Source organism: Oryctolagus cuniculus, chromosome 4, assembly GCF_964237555.1.
Source record: "Oryctolagus cuniculus chromosome 4, mOryCun1.1, whole genome shotgun sequence".
Lineage (NCBI taxonomy): Eukaryota > Metazoa > Chordata > Mammalia > Lagomorpha > Leporidae > Oryctolagus > Oryctolagus cuniculus.
In genome coordinates this window covers 165,651,538-165,667,823 of record NC_091435.1, presented here as the reverse complement: position 1 = coordinate 165,667,823, position 16,286 = coordinate 165,651,538, and the positions used below count along the sequence as shown (strand labels likewise).

The 16,286-nt window shown below is 40.2% G+C and overlaps 1 protein-coding gene and 1 pseudogene across 11 annotated transcripts in view; one reads left to right on the top strand and one right to left on the bottom strand.

Moving 5' to 3' along the window:
* Nucleotides 1-16,286, bottom strand: part of RBMS3 (RNA binding motif single stranded interacting protein 3) — a 1,614,135-nt gene that overhangs the window by 947,334 nt on the left and 650,515 nt on the right. The gene's annotated exons all lie outside the window — the stretch shown is intronic.
* On the top strand, nt 13,544-14,983 carry LOC100356643 (26S proteasome regulatory subunit 4 pseudogene; annotated as a pseudogene).

The following is a 16,286-nucleotide window of genomic DNA, read 5'->3' as shown; positions in this document are numbered from 1 at the left end:
TGTTTCAGTCATCTGAACCCCTTTCAGTAGAAAATAGAGATGTGAACCCAAGAATGAGGGGTGAAAAGTTCAGTGCTGAAAATACCTTCTTTGTCACTGCTCTTAGCATTCTTACCAACTGACTTTCTTTAACCTGACAAAGAACTAGCTTTACAAAAGTGAGTCACATTTGTATTTTCCCTCACGCAAATATTCAATTTGTAAATTCATAAATTCCAACAAATTATTCAGGCCCTTCCCAAAAATGTTTTTCATATTTCATGAAAGAGTCAGGAGCATATAATATCGTTTAAGTATGATGTTAAAGGAGATGGCACTTAAATAGTTCTTGCTTCAAATTAGGTCTCAGTAATGGAAACAACTGAAGTCTTTGACACAATTTGGATATTACAATAATGAAATAGACTTCCACTAAATATTAGTTTATTTTCAAAGAATGTCGTAATAATATGAGTAGGAGGCTCATAATTAAAAAAGTCTTCTTTTGAAGCTCATTTCCAGTAGAATGAATAAGGTAGTTAAACTCAATTCATAAATGAATGAATGATAAAGCAATCAGGCAGCCATCTAAACCAAGGAGCCCATGACAAAGCTACTAGCCAAGGGGTTCTCTGCTGAGGGCAATTTTGCCTGCAAGGGACATTGGAAATTCGGCTGGAGACAGTTGTGATTGTCACTCTTAGAGAGGGGGATGCTACTGGCCTCTAGTGGGTGGAAGGCAGGGATGCTTCCAGACACCCTACTGTGTACAAGACAGCTCTGTACAACCAAGAATTATCTGCATCAAAATGTCAATAATGGCACAGTCGAGAAACCCTGCCCTAACCCTACTATCCTTAATCTTTGGAGGTTGTCACACCCTACCACTTCAATATACGTTTAAACATGTTGCATGGCCTGTATTTCTCCTATAAACAGAGACAAACACACATTAATTTTTTTTTTTTTTTAGCATTTCTGTAACACCCGTTAATAGAACCAGCAGCACTGCTGAGCGTTGCATAAGTGAGAGTGTGGTTTAATGATCCTAACTTAGGGCTGACCCAGTTAAATGGAGATGCTTTGGCATTGCTCAAAGAATTTGGAAGGGCGGTATTTTATTTCTCATTCCACTGCCAGTTCCTCAAAAGCCTTTCAAAAAAAGACTTCAAGTTTAGAATACACAAGATTATAATCACTTAAAATTAAAAAAAAAAAAAAAACCTAGTATTCACCTTTAAGCAGAGAAAGAGCACTTTATGGAGGAAAAACATTCTTTGACTTTTGATCTTATCTTCGTGGGGAATTTTCCATGTCCTAAAATCTGGGGTTGAAGTAACATATTAGGTTAGCTAAATATAACTTAATATTAGCTTCAAAAGTACAGAAGACAACAAAGGACCAGCGAACATATTCTTGACCTGGGCTATCTACTGGAGGACTACTCAGAGCTCTTAGCAATGATAATGCACACTCTGGCTCTTCAGGGGCAGACCATATGCCATAGGATCTCCTAAATTAATTTCCCTACTAGCTGATTACATTGTATGGAAAGAGAGTTCCATGGAGTGGATGTGGAAAACAAAGGAATGGTAAACATAGCCTCTTCCCAATCACTGTGGTTAGGATATGGGTTGAATGTGTCCTGCCAGGATTAAGGTGTTGAAGTTTAACCCTCATTGTGAATTAATTAGAGGTTGGAAACTTAGCTGGACTGTGGTGTTTAGAGATGTGTCCTCTGGGAGGTGAGTAGGATTAGGTAAGATTATCAAAGTGCAGCACCCATGATTGAATATCGATGAGAACGAGAGACCAAAAGACACATACATGCTCTCTGTCTCTTGCTGTGCTGTATCCTACACCATGACTCTGCCAGCAAGAAGGCCATCACCAGTTGTTGGTCTCCTGCTTTGGATCTGAACTGTGCAACAAAAGAAGTCTCTTTTCTTTATAAAGTTACTCAGCCTCAGGTACTCCACTGTAGTAACAGAAAATGAACTGACGTATCAATGGACTCGCTCTCCATGTGGAATGAAAGCAGAGTGCTTAGCTAGCTTATCGGGTGGATCTTCTAACTAGCTTGTCTCTGATTTAACTGGACCCCGCCAGGCCCTAAGCAATGCAGCTCATCAGCTTGTTCTAACAGATAGGGATCATTCTGTCATTCTTTAAGAGCCTAAACTAGAGAGGCAACTGAACACATTTCTTGGAATACAATGCATCCCAGGCACTACAAAGCTGGTGATTTGCTGTTTCCTCTTTTTTTTTTTTTTTAAGGAACATTTCAAGTATACTGCTCAAAATAATGGGCACAATAATGATAAAGATCTTCAGTATTCAAAAAGGATTAATTCATGCATTGTTTGAAATGTATTGTCTTACTTATACAACAATATTGTTTGTGTACTTTTGGGCACATTTTCAGTTACAGTGAAGGTTTTATTTTGATTCACTCACATTCTCTTCCCTGGATCTCCTTATCAAAGAGTAAGCATTTAGTGGGAGGCTATTCATATTTCAGTGTTAGAGTTCTTTCTTAGGGAGGCAGTGGGCCTATAGTAGATTTGAATTCATAACCTCATTTTATTTAACACAAAGTTTGTAGTGAGTGAACCAACCACATACAGAAATGTCACAATACTGGGTTACATTGTTCTCTTTTGAAAGCAAGAGAGACAGAGAACAATCTTTCATCTGCTGGTCCACGTTCTAAATGCCTACAACAGCCACAGCCTAGAGCCCAGAACTCCATCCACGTTTCCCACATGGATAGCAAGGACCCAAGCACTTGGGTCATCACCTGCTTCCTCCCAGGGTGAGAATTATCAGGAAGTTGGAATCGGAAGCAGAACCAGGGTTCAAACCCAGGCGCTCTGGTATGGGATGAAGGTGTCCCAAGCAGTATTTTAACCACTATGTCAAATATTTTCACATATTTTTTAAGTAATGCAGTTGTTTCTATCTTAACATGCATATAAAAATTAAAATGTGTCTACAAGTTTGAGGAAATACCAAAGGAGAAGTAGAAGGAGCAATGATTTACATTTAATTCATGACTTTTTCTCTTTGATCAAAATCCAAAAGAACTGAAATGTGGGCAAGTAGACGAACCCCCTTTTAAGAAGCTGACTGGTATTTAATTTTCAGCTTTATCAATGATAAAATTGTCTCCACTTTAGGCATTCTCCTTCTTTATTCTTTTTTCCACACATCCTTCATCATTCATTGCCTCGAAATTTGTTTGAACACTTGCCATTCATTCTACTTGGAGGAGTATAGTGACACTGGAAAACAATGGAAATGGCTCTGATATGTAATATTTTCATAGTGAATATGGGAGAGAAGAACCAAAACAACCACTTTAGGATGAAGAGATGTGGTGTAGCTTAATCAATGTCTCTAGTGCTTCCTTAAAGCCCTCCATTTCACATAATTCATGGGTTAGCAAACTGTAGCCTGAGGGCCAAATCCAGTGTACAGCCTGTTTTTATACTGGCTGCAAGCTAAAAATTATTTTGATATTGTTAAATGATTGAAAAAATCAAAAGAATAATAATATTTTGCAACATGAAAAATACAGGAACTCAAATTTCATACAGTAACTATAAAAAAGTTCTATGATAATACAGCTATGCCTATTCATTTATGTATTGCCTATGGCTGCTTTTATGCTGTAACAGTGGAGTTTAGTGATGGTAGCAGAGACTTTGCAGCCCACAAAAACTGAAATATTGTTCCCTGGCCCTTTAAAAAAGTCTTAACAACCTCTGCTCTAATTTCTCTGAGAAAATTGTTATTTGCAACCCTGTATCATCAAATTCTGCAATTTAAAATAATCAATAAAAGATGCCCATTTGTCTACCAACATATAAAATGGGCTAGAAAAATATAAATATCTTAATCTACATGCAAATATTCAAAATATGGATAAAGGGGGTTCATGATAGTGCTGGATGACTTTGTAGTGTGACTCTGGGGCAGAAAAATAAAAATATACCCAGGAATTATTAGACAATCCATCTATACACTCAGGTCAGCATTGTCAGGATCCAACCAAAATAATGTCTGGTTTATATGAAGAATTTCTAAAGAAGTAAGGGCAATGTGGAAAGCTAAAAACTAAGATAGATGGAAAAAGATGAAAGAAATCAGGAAAATTTAGTGAAGGGAGAGGAAAGCCAAGAGGTGATTTACTGCTAGACTTTGAGACATGAAGAAAGCAAGACAGAGACAATGATCTTGAGATATAGTTGAAGGCACTGAGTTTACACATTAGGAAAACTTTTCTTTCAAACCACGTTGTTAATCATGGAACTGTGTTATACCCACACAGAGAATTCTTTTTTTAAGCCCAGAGGTCTGAGAAAAACAAGACAAAACAAAATAACAACAAAGGAACAACATTCGCCCATGCTATCCCTCAAAGGAAAGTTGATTTAAGCAAATAAGCTCTATTAAGTGACCCTCAGGATGGGTGGCCTTTTGATTATTCTAACGTTTTTTGTGCAAATATCAAAATGTTAACAATTTTCGTTAGCAGTTAGGAGAAGGAAGTCCGAAGGGACGAGCACATGCATGAAGATTATTGCATTTGTCAATTGCTGCTATAATCGGGCTGGAGTCGGGTAAGAGCCCTCCAAAGTATGCCTGCTTCATGAGCTCTACACAACTCAGATTAAGATTCTTTATGCCAAAAGCAAAGCTTTCCAAGCAAGACTGATATTTTTGGCCCTGATTTATACTGATCAACAAGCATATGTCTGTAGGGATTAAATTAATTAGAGGAGATTTGCTGGATAATGTTCAAAGACAATAAAATTCCTGAAGGTTTATAGGCCATACAAGTTGGAGCACAAAATGGTACACCTTGGGGGAGGATTAAGAGGAACAAATTTGGTGCCGAAAGGACTGTCATTTTCTATTCTGATGCAAAAGGGGGGCTATGCTTCAACAGGTTTCCAACCAGAGAACTAAGGCAACTTCTATGAAGTCATATAATTTGGGAAGTAAATCCTGAAAAGATAAACTTAGGCAAGAAAACTAGAATTACATGAAGAAGCATAAAGTATAAAAGACAAACAACCTATTAAAAAGGTTTTGTAAGTGGCCAAGCAAGAGGACAATAAGAAGTTATTTTCCATTATTTCTATATTATGAAAATGAGAGTAATTGGCTAATTAAGCCATAGAATAAATTTACAAATCAAGTGGGTTGTGACACATTTGGTAAACTATGATGAAAGCCGTGAGTTTATTTAAAATAGGGTTATTTTCAAGTAGGATAACTGTATGGGGTGGTCTCCCCTTCAAAAGGCGGGACACAAGTTGACAAGATTTATTCTAATCTCACACAACCTAACGAGTAGGTCAACCAGATGGTTGTCTGTGCTCTACAACTTAAAGGTTATCCAAAGAAACATTTGCATGAAGGCATCGTCAAGCTTCTGTCCCTCTTCCATTAGAATCAATCAGGGAAGGACCCTTAAACCTGTTTTCTAATCAAGTTCCCAGATTATGTTCCCACTGCTTGCTGACCCAAAGATCACCTACAAGACCCACTGATATAAACCCATCTCCTCTTCTTTATCACACAAACTTTGTTACTGAACTAACTCCTGGTCTGCCACTCCTGAATGTGATCATTTGTACATTATACTTAACTGACATCCTCTGTAATACATATCAAAGTGGTTATTAACTGTATAAGAACAAAAAGTTTTCTCAAAAGAGACACAAAAAAGTCAATTTGTCCAAGTTATGAAAATCATGATTATAAAGAACATTCATTTGGCTAAGAACTAAAAGTTAACACTCTACCAGATCTTTCCCATCCATTTCCTAGTATCACAAATTCAATGAAAAAGAAACAAAGCTATTTTAGATTCCAACTGGTATCTTGGAGCCTTTCACAGACAATGCAAAGAAAACTGGAGATGTATTGATAAAAATGAGTAGGAAGGCTGATCTGAGAGACTAATAATCTTAGAAATGGGAAACGCAAGGGAGTCATGAAGACCTTGAAGCTATCAAACTGTATATGTGGGGAAGTAACTATTTCAAATGCTATTTCCCCCAGAGTTTCCATATACTCAATTTAAAATACAGTCGTTTATCCTACATTCATAATGTGCTATCTCCAGGGGTCCTTTGTCTAGTCAATATTTCAGGACTAGCCAAGAGGCATACTTTTACAGAAAACATACATTCTAAAACTATTTTGAATCAATTGTGTATATATAATAGCTTTACATGATTCCATTACTGGGAACTTTTTAGTCAAAATAACTTACAGTGAATCATATAAATGTTCTCTCTCTCTCCCCTCCTTCCTTCCTCCCTCCCTCCCTCCCTCTTTCCTTCCTCCCTCCTTCCTTTCCTCTCTCCTTCCTTCCTTCCTTCCTTCCTTCCTTCCTCTCTCTCTCTTTCTTTCTTTCTCTCTCTCTCTTTCTTCCTTTCTTCCTCTCCTCTCCTCTCCACTCCTCTCCTCTCCCCTCCCCTCCTCTCCCCTCCTCTCCTCTCCTCTCCTCTCTCACTCTGTCTCTCTCTCCCTCTCTCTCTAGCAGAGAAGTGAGAAACTGACAGAGCTGCCTTCTGCTGGTTTCTCCCCAAACGCCCACAGCGTGGGCTGGAACTGGGATGTGGGACACAATCCATGTCTCTCACATCTGTTGAGAGGACCCAACTGCTTGAGCTATGACCTAGGGTGTACACAAGCAGTACCCTAGAATGCAGAGTGCAGCCCGCATTTTACCTCAAGTACTCTGTTGTGGGGTGTGAATTTCTTAATTACTAGCCAAACACCCACCTCATGCATTCCTTTTTTATTTTAAATAATTTAACTCTATTCAACAATAATAAATTTTAGTTTTGATGTAACAAAGTTGGTATATGAGGAACTGAGACAAAACAGCTTAATTTTCCTTCAGAAGTCAATCCTTTCTTTCATAGAGCTTGGTTCTTTATCGTTTATATCACTTGAAGATACAAAAAAAAAGCGGGGGGAAGAAGGGAGGGAGGGAGGAAAGTAGCAAGGGAGAAAATTTATTTCTCTATTCAAATGTAAAATAATTTAAAAATCTGTACTCTGAGATTGATCTGTGAAGGTTCATCCTAATAACTTCAAAGCTACAAACTGGAAAGTGCACAAATAAAGTTGTACAAAATATGCAATATGTACAGTGCCCTACAAGTCTTATCAATTAGTTACTATTGAGTGAATTTTAGTCAGTTATATAGGAATGAGAAATTTTAGGATAAATGAGTTATTATTATCTTGATGGATTCAAAGCATCCAACCTCAAGTTTCTATACACATATGTATATTACCGATGACCCAAATGCTTCAGAATCCAGCTTTTAAAATATACTTAAATATACCACAGTTTCTTAATTATTAGTAACTGGAAAGAGGCATGGCAGGGTTCGAGTTTCTCTAATTTTTATAACTGTGCAGCACACCCACTTCAAAACATTATATACTCCTAGAAGTTTACTACTCTGCCGACTACAGAGTAGAACATCCCACACAAAGTGAAAACAGACAGGCAGATAGTAACACATGCCCTGTTGTGAAACGTGGTTGAGCGTGGAGCTCCATCTGTTCTCAGATTCAAAAAGTCTGGGGTTTTCTCAAAAGCACCACAAAAGATTTGTGTGTTGTATCAACAGAATGCACATATTTTATAAGCATCGGGCCAAATAATCATTTAAAAATAAATTCCCATCTTCACAACCAAGAATATTTAAACTTTCAGAGAGAATGCTTCAAGTTCTCACAAAATCTCACTGGCCCTTCATCTATCATCACTATTTATATTTTCGTATGCATCATTCATCTCATAAAAACAGAATAAAAAGAGAAGACTTGGTTTTCCCAATCTACAAGGATCTTTTCAGGACTTTGCCCTTGCAATGGTGGATTTCTCTGTAGTTTCCTTGCCAAACTCGTTTCAATCACTTTCTTGCAATTTTCTGCAAGAAAACACTGCAAGGCAAACATCAGTGATCTAACATCAGGCAAGCTTTCCTCCTTGATAATAAATATGTTAGTTTCGAGCAGGCTCACAAAGAATCCAGACAACTTCAATCTGGCCCTGTTCCAGGAGAGCAGCGTCTGTGTCGGCCAAAAGCTTCAGCTGTCTTTCAGATGTGTACTTCTATCTACCCCTACAGTCTGCAGCTTGAAATGGATGTGGTGGCCATTAAAGACCTGTCTCGGGGCACTGGTGCAAAACAGCTTTTCTAAGTACCATGTAGGGTCAACTGAGAACATCCTGTATTTACTGGGGATTGATCTTCTGAGATTGTGTGGCTAATGTCAGGGTAGACACCAGGGAGTTAACAAGACTTATAGGCCACTCTCTTTCAGGATTAATAGTCAGAATTATAGCAATAGTGTGAACAATCCGGAGTTTCTTTTTGGATCAAATTTACACACTGTCCCCAGGGGAGCTGAGGATGCCAGTGAAGGGCTGCACTAGCTGCTGCTTTTGTGTGAATTGCATCTTCTGGGGCTTAGCCAAAAGCCTAGGTATGAGGCATTTGGCCAATTTCCCCCAAATATACAGCAAACCTATTTAAGAAGAAATGACAGTGATTCTATGCCAACCCATAAACAGCTGTCTGGGAATAACAGGGGTTCCCTTAAGGTTTGATAACAGCCCTTGTAAAGCACAGGAGGGTGAGAACAACATTTGGGAGGAATCTCAGGAGGAGACAGCTCCTGCAGACTGACTCAAAGGTCCCAGTGCTTTGAAAGGGACCAGGTTAACAGGGAGAAACCATCCTTGAGTGATAATAGTACAGCACTGGAGTCTAAGTTAGCAGGTGGCCTAAAGCAGCAACAGACAAGGTGACTGCCACAATGGGCTTTTTCATCACAAGGCAGTGGAGTCCAAGAGGCACTGGGCTCAAGTAAGGGACCAATGGCCACTGAGGAACCAGGAGCCAGTGGTGACAGAATACCATAGACCATTAAGAATCATGTAAGAAATGGGGAGACATCAGAGTCGATTTGGACCTAAGGCTGGGTTGACAGTGAATTAAAATGAGCTGGAAGGGGAGTAAAATCAAAGTTAGAAGCAAGGCGAGGGGCCCCAAGCATACTTGAAGTTATGTTGTCTGAGTATCCAGAAACTCAAGGCTAAAATCATACATCTCAAATTCAAATGCCTGCAGGACCAGGCTGGTAACCTGAAGATAGGGATCTGGTGGCTGCGGATAAGACCCATGAACAAGCCCAGAGAGAATCTCATTCTGTTTGAAAGAACCTCTCTAACTTGTACTCCATTAATATATATGATACATACAGGCTCTATTTGCAAATGAAAATTGAAATATAAAAAAGAACCTCACATTACATTCTGCCAAGTGAATTTGTCTACTTTTTGTGTCCCAGGATAGGAAGATTACTGCTCGGCAGGAGGTCTGCTAGGGTAGGGTTACCTGCTTCGGGGGCAAGCAACAGAAGCCAGTACAATGTACAATGCATCAGGCCATTCACGTACCAGCTGAGGGCGCAGGTGTAGAAAATAAGACCTTTAAACAAGCACACATTTGTCTGTATTTGATGTGGCCTGCAGTTTATTCTGTAGCAGCATATTTAGCTCTAGTTAAGAGCTCTAAATTCAGGAAAGGGAACTCTGAAGATAAACTATGCAACATTTTAAATACATGGTAGCCTGGGAGGGTTGGACGTGGAGAAGATTGAGCCAAGAAACTGTTAGAGAATAATAGCACCGTAAGAGGAAGTCAGAAGTTAAGACAATGGTCACATTTCAGGAAAAATGGCAAATTCCATGTCACGAAACTGAAAGATACAGCAGGGAATCACGAAAGTATAGGAGGCGGCAATCAGGAATGAGCAGTAACACATTCTTAGAATAGCTTGTTACACAGAAGGCAGCACCCTGACTAAATATCCAGGTTAGAATTTCACTTCCATCACTAGCTGAGTTAATGTCTCTGTAGTTTGTATTTTTTTTTTCTCTGGCTCTCCTGAAAAATGACAGTGGTCATGCAATGGACTACGTCCCAGGACAGCTATGAGAGTGCGAGAGAATATTGAGCAATTCAGACCCCGCCTCGCTCACAGACATCTATGCGAAGCTACGCACAAGTGTGTCAGGCAGTTTACCCGCATTGTTTTATTTGCATGAACTTCTAAGACAGTATTTTTCCAAGATAATATTTTATAATGAGGTCCACACCCTATCAGGAACTTTCTAAGGACCACACGGTTCAGGCTGGTGGGGCTGGGCGGGGTCATCTCCACTGTCCTATCACCCACACTCAGCTCCAGGGCACAAGGTGCCCTGTGTCATTCCGAAGCCTGCCGGGCAACCTCCTCTACACTGGGGTTCGATTCCTAAATGCTTCATTTTTTTCTGAATACTTCCTACCTTTAGAAATTGACTCTGATAAATTACACTCAGCCTTGTTAGAAATTAGGCGACAGGGAGCAAAATAGCTTTTCCTCATAATTTGCAACACAGGTTTAAGTTATATCAGCTTTTAAAACAGCTATCAGGCCGGCGCCGCGGCTCACTAGGCTAATCCTCCGCCTTGCGGCGCCGGCACACCGGGTTCTAGTCCCGGTCGGGGCGCCGGATTCTGTCCCGGTTGCCCCTCTTCCAGGCCAGCTCTCTGCTGTGGCCCGGGAGTGCAGTGGAGGATGGCCCAGGTGCTTGGGCCCTGCACCCCATGGGAGACCAGGAAAAGCACCTGGCTCCTGGCTCCTGCCATCGGATCAGCGCGGTGCGCCGGCCGCAGCGTGCTGGCCGCGGCGGCCATTGGAGGGTGAACCAACGGCAAAGGAAGACCTTTCTCTCTGTCTCTCTCTCTCTCACTGTCCACTCTGCCTGTCAAAAATAAATAAATAAATAAATAAATAAATAAAAATAAAAAAAAAACAGCTATCAGAGAAATGCGAGCCTCTGTTAGGGAAGGAATGGATGCTGGGTGTTTGCGGAATCTGCTATCTTAACTATTGTGAGATAATGATACTGTCAGTATACTGATGTTTCTTGTGGAAACATGAGTCACTCCAAGCCGTGCATTAGAATAAAGGTCCACACATACACACACAAAAGGAGCAATAATGTCACATGAATGATTTTTTTTCAATAATTATAAGAAGCAAAGGATCAGATTTGCTTTTGTAGGCAAATAATGCGACAGCACTAATGTCACATTTGGAAACTCCACATTGCGACCCAGAAGTATTATGGACAAGGGATCTGGAAACATCTCAGGCCAGGGAGAATTGTGGATTCTTGGCCATTCGTGCTGAGCTTGGAATATTAGTGTCCCATTAAAGTTTCCCGAATCCTTTCCTCTAAGAACCTTTACAAGCACCCTGGGCAGGTCTTGTCTAGAGCCTTAGGATCAGAAAAAATCAGAAACAAAAGTGGGAAGCGAGAAATAAATACACAGTGAGAGAGAGAGGCGAGCAACTCTGTCAGGTTGTCTGAGGGTAAGCTTGGAAAGGCTGTTTAAAAACAGGAAGGAGAGAGAATGAGAGAAACAGAAAGAAGCAAGAGAGGCAGATGGAAAACTTAAACACACAGCCAGGAGACAGGAAGGCAAAGGAAGAAAATTATGAACTATGGAATTAAATTTCACGCAATGGAGTCCTCCGTGTGTGTGAACAATGGCACTTTTCAGAAGAAATTCTCCACACCTCCTCCTGCTCCAAGATGGAAAGTGATATAAAACACAGAGAGAGGGCAAGCGGAGAGGCACAAGGCCTCAGATGACTCATTTGTTGGAGCCTCCACACCATTTTGTTCAGGTTTTGTTCCCATCTACCCAGTTCAGAGGTAATCGACAAAAATGCACAAGACTTGTCTAAGCGCCTTTAACAAAAAGTTAAAGTAATCTATGAGTCACTCAACTGTCTGGCAAAGCCTCTGTTGATGTCTCAATGGCAAGAGCAGGATGTAGATGGAACAGCAAGTGCAGATGGCAAGAAGACAGAAACCAATGTTTGCTCCATTCCAAGTACCATTTGGCTAACCCCATTCTGCTAAGCCACAAAGCCACACTAAAGGAAGGGACTGATAATACCAGCCACATGGGGCAGGACCTCTCCAAGGTCACAGATTCTCTGTCCTTTCTCTGTGGCTCCCCTCCAAGGATACACGTGGGCAAGGTTTCCATTCACATGGGGACAAAGAGAAAGAGGAAAATAGTCTCACATATCAATTGGCAGTGATGCCCCTCACTCCGTCAAGCAGCGCCCCAACGGAATTTGATGCTGAAATTGTGGTTTCCAAAGAAGATTCCTGGTTGCTGTGCACTTCAGGAGCTGTGTGCTCTCATCCTCTCCCTCTGACTTCAAAGCCTGCCTATTTGTGACATTGACAACTGCTGAGATGAAAGCATGAGAAAATCAGTCTACAGTGAGTGGACCGAGCCTGGCAGTTATATGTGTGGCTTTTATCCTGAGTGAGAACACGACAGAGAAACACAATTGGTTTATTGTACACTGAGCCAGACAATCCTAACTTTAAAAATGTCCAACAAATGCATATTTCTGTCTTCTCAGGAGATTCTATTTTAATGAAATGGAGAGATTTCACTAGATTTCTCACATACTTACTTTATATACATTTATTTTAAAGTGAAATATTTCAGTGATGAGAGGGCTTTCTGATGATGTTTCTGTTACATAAATGTACAAAATTATGCCCACAAGTCCAAAGAGGTGCTGTGTTGATCTTCAGCATAGCCTAGCTTATTGGTTCTCAAATTCTGTTGAATAGCATGAAATTTAATTTTTAGTCCCATCATGGGAACTGGGAAGAATTAAGAGTGAACTATGATCTCACATTCCATGAAAAATAAACTGCTGATCCAAGTGTATGTATTAGTCAGCTTAATTTTACATACAAATGACAGAGACCCCCAAATCAAACTAACTGGAGCTGAAAAATGAAAATGATTATCTCTGCAACTATGAAGTCCAAGGGGAAATCTAACTTCAGATATAGTTTGACCTAGGATATCAGCAAGTAAGAGGGTCTGATTTATCTCTGTCCATCTCTCAACCCAGCCCATTACCACGTAGCTTCTCTATCCAGCAACCTCATTATGGCAAAAGAGCTACCAGATACTTGTCCCCATCTTAAGAGTTCTAATCTTTACCCTACTTACAGATTGCCAAGTTATTATTTCTGAAGTTAGCCTGTGCCAGCCTGTCTTCTGTAACAGTCTGTCCATCCTAATACTGGGACTTTCACATGCTGTGAGAGGGAATGAAATACCAGGTCCCATAATTAATTGTATTAAGGTCAAACTAGACATTATGCTTATAGAACATAACATGTACCTTTTCAGTTCCATTCTGATTTTCCTAGTGCCTGCTTGGAAGTCCTTCCCAATTTCTATCTATCAAGAGTCATCCATCTCCAAGTATCAAAATCTAGCTTATTGGAGGTCCACTTTAACACCACCTGGTATAATACTTGGGAAGATTATTTGTTAATGTACATAAAAAGCCTGAAATATAAGTATACATTTTGACAAAACAATCCGTGTTTTGGATTGAGCTTAAGAAAATGAAAATGGACTTCTGGGAGTGGTGGTTTGAGTGGCCAAGTCAAGATGGGTCAAAGAGTGGTGGTCATGGTCCTGCAGGTGGCAAGAAGGATGACAAGGCCAAAAAAAAAAAAAAAAAAAAAAAAAGGGAATATGAACCTCCTGTATCAAGCAGAGTGGGGAAAAAGAAGAAGAAAACAAAAAGACCTGCCAGCAAACTGCCATTGGGGACACCCACACTCAGTACTGGCTAAAATTATTGACGTTAGAATGAAAGACTATCTCCTCACAGAGGAAGAATTCATTAGAAATCAGGAACAAATGAAACCATTAGAAGAAAATCAGAGGGAGGCAACAGCAAAGGTGAATGATCTGAGAGAGACCCCAATGTCAGTAGGAACCTTGGAGGAGATCATCAATGACAACCCCACCATCATGTTGAGATCCATAGATCAGAATACTGCATCGGCACCCTTTCCTTTCCAGAAAAGGATCTGCTGGAAACAGGCTGATTTGTCCTGCTCGACCACAAGATGCACACTGTGACAGGAGTGCTGATGGATGACATGGATCTCTGGTCACAGTCATGAAGGTAGAGATCTATGCTAATATGGGGGGGGTGGGCATTTAGACAATCAAATCCAGGAAATTAAGAAATCTCTGGAGCTTTCTCTCATCCAGCCATAACATTATGAACAGATGGGAATAAAGCCCCCACGGGGGTCATTCTCTATGGTCCACAAGACACAGGTAAATCCCTGTTGGTTAAACAGGGGCAAACTAAAACTCTGCCACTTTCTTGGCTTTGTATTCAGAAGTACCTAGGCAATGGGCACAAGCTTGTAGCGGAATTGTTTCACATTGCTGAAGAACATGCACCATCCAACGTGTTTATTGATTAAATTGATGCTATTGGGACAAAAAAGATATGACTCAAATTCTGGTGGTGGGAGAGAAATTCAGCAATCAATGCTTGGACCAGCTGAACGGATTTGATTCAAGAGGAGACGTGAAAGTCATTATGGCCACAATCGAGTAGAAGCTTTGGATCCAGCACTGATGAGACCAGGCCACAACAACAGGAAGATCAAGGTCCCTCTGCCAGATGAAAAGACTAAGATGCACCTCTTTCAGATTCACAGAGCAGGATGATGCTGGTTGATGATGTAACCCTGGACTACTTCATCATGGCTAAGGATGGCCTCTCTGGTGCTGACATCAAGGCATCCTATACAGCAGCTGGTCTGATGGCCTTGGGAGAACACAGAATGAAAACAATGAATGAAGACTTCCAAAAAATCTAAAGTGTTCTTTATTGAAAAATAAAGAAAGAGAAAGAAGGCAACCCTGAGGGGTTCCATCTCCACTGGGCCACAGCTGCCTTTAGGATGATGTCTGGAGTTTTCTCTACCCTCAACGGGGGTGTGGACGGAGAAGCTGTTGGAAGGAACCCATGTTCCAGCTGATTCTTATTGCCAAACACCCTGTGTGTCTTTTTGAGTGAGAGGTGTCCTTTGGTCACTGCTCACTCTGCTTCCCAGTAAAATGTGCTCTTTCCCATAACAAGAAAAGAAGAAAATTCATACACAGGGCTGAATACATAATTAAACAAAGAAAAATATACACATATATAGCATTCATTTAAAGAGTGGAAAAAGAAGAAATGTGCTAATTATTACATGATGGATTACTCACTGACTAATTTATAGTCAATAGTTCTGGGAGATAAAAATGATGTTTAAAAACAACATCATAGGAGAGTACATAATAAAAATATAAGAATTATGATGTAAAATTACAAAACTGTCTGTATGGAGTGATCTAATTTTTGAGGATATGCTGATTGGCCCATCCAGATTTATTCCTGACCTTTCTCCATCTTGCTCTCTGCCCCAGGAAACTGATCTGTACCCATTACTAAATAGGCCCTCTTAATCTTTGTTTTCCAGTGGGGTTTGGCCAATGGGAAACCCTTGCATGAGATCTGAAACAAGGGGGACAGGAAGACATCAGAATGCATATTCTCTTGATCCTCTCCTTGCAAGTTTTCTTGGGCTGGCCAAATAAATATCTTGAATGAAAGTCACTGCTTCTCTCATGGTGTCTTTTTCTCTCCTTACTTTCCTTTGGGTTCCAGCAACCACACCCTCTCATTATTCCTTCATCCACAGACTTAGGGTTGGTAACAACTCCTTGACTATTACTAGCCCTGGGTACTCCAAAACCCCTGTGTTTCCCCTATGTCCTACCTACACATATAGTGGGACCTTGTCATCTGTATCCTTTCAGGACCTTGATCAATGCAATATAGGCACAATCACAATTATGGATGAAAGAAAGAAAAAGCTTAAAAAATACACTGTAATAAACCAACAATGGCTATCTCACGTGGTGGTGGGATTGTAAGTAATTTTGACATTTTTTCTTCTTAGGCTTTCCTGTTCTTTCCAATTTTGTAAATATAAAATAGTTTCAGGGTTTAAAATAACCACGGCATTATATTCTTACAGATCCGACTTGTGACAAATGTTAGCTCTTCAGTAAATCTTTTCTTGATCACACACCCTCTAAACTTACCACTTTTTAAATTGAATTCTTCCACTATTTATTTGTATTCTGTTTATACAATACATACCTTCTTGATACTGAAGCTGTTTTTTAATGTGTATGTATTTATTTGTACCAGACCTTCTCAATAGGGGATTTATGGTAGCATAATTTGTGTATAGAACTTCTCCTTTTTGAGATCAAAATCTCTTGGAGGGCAGG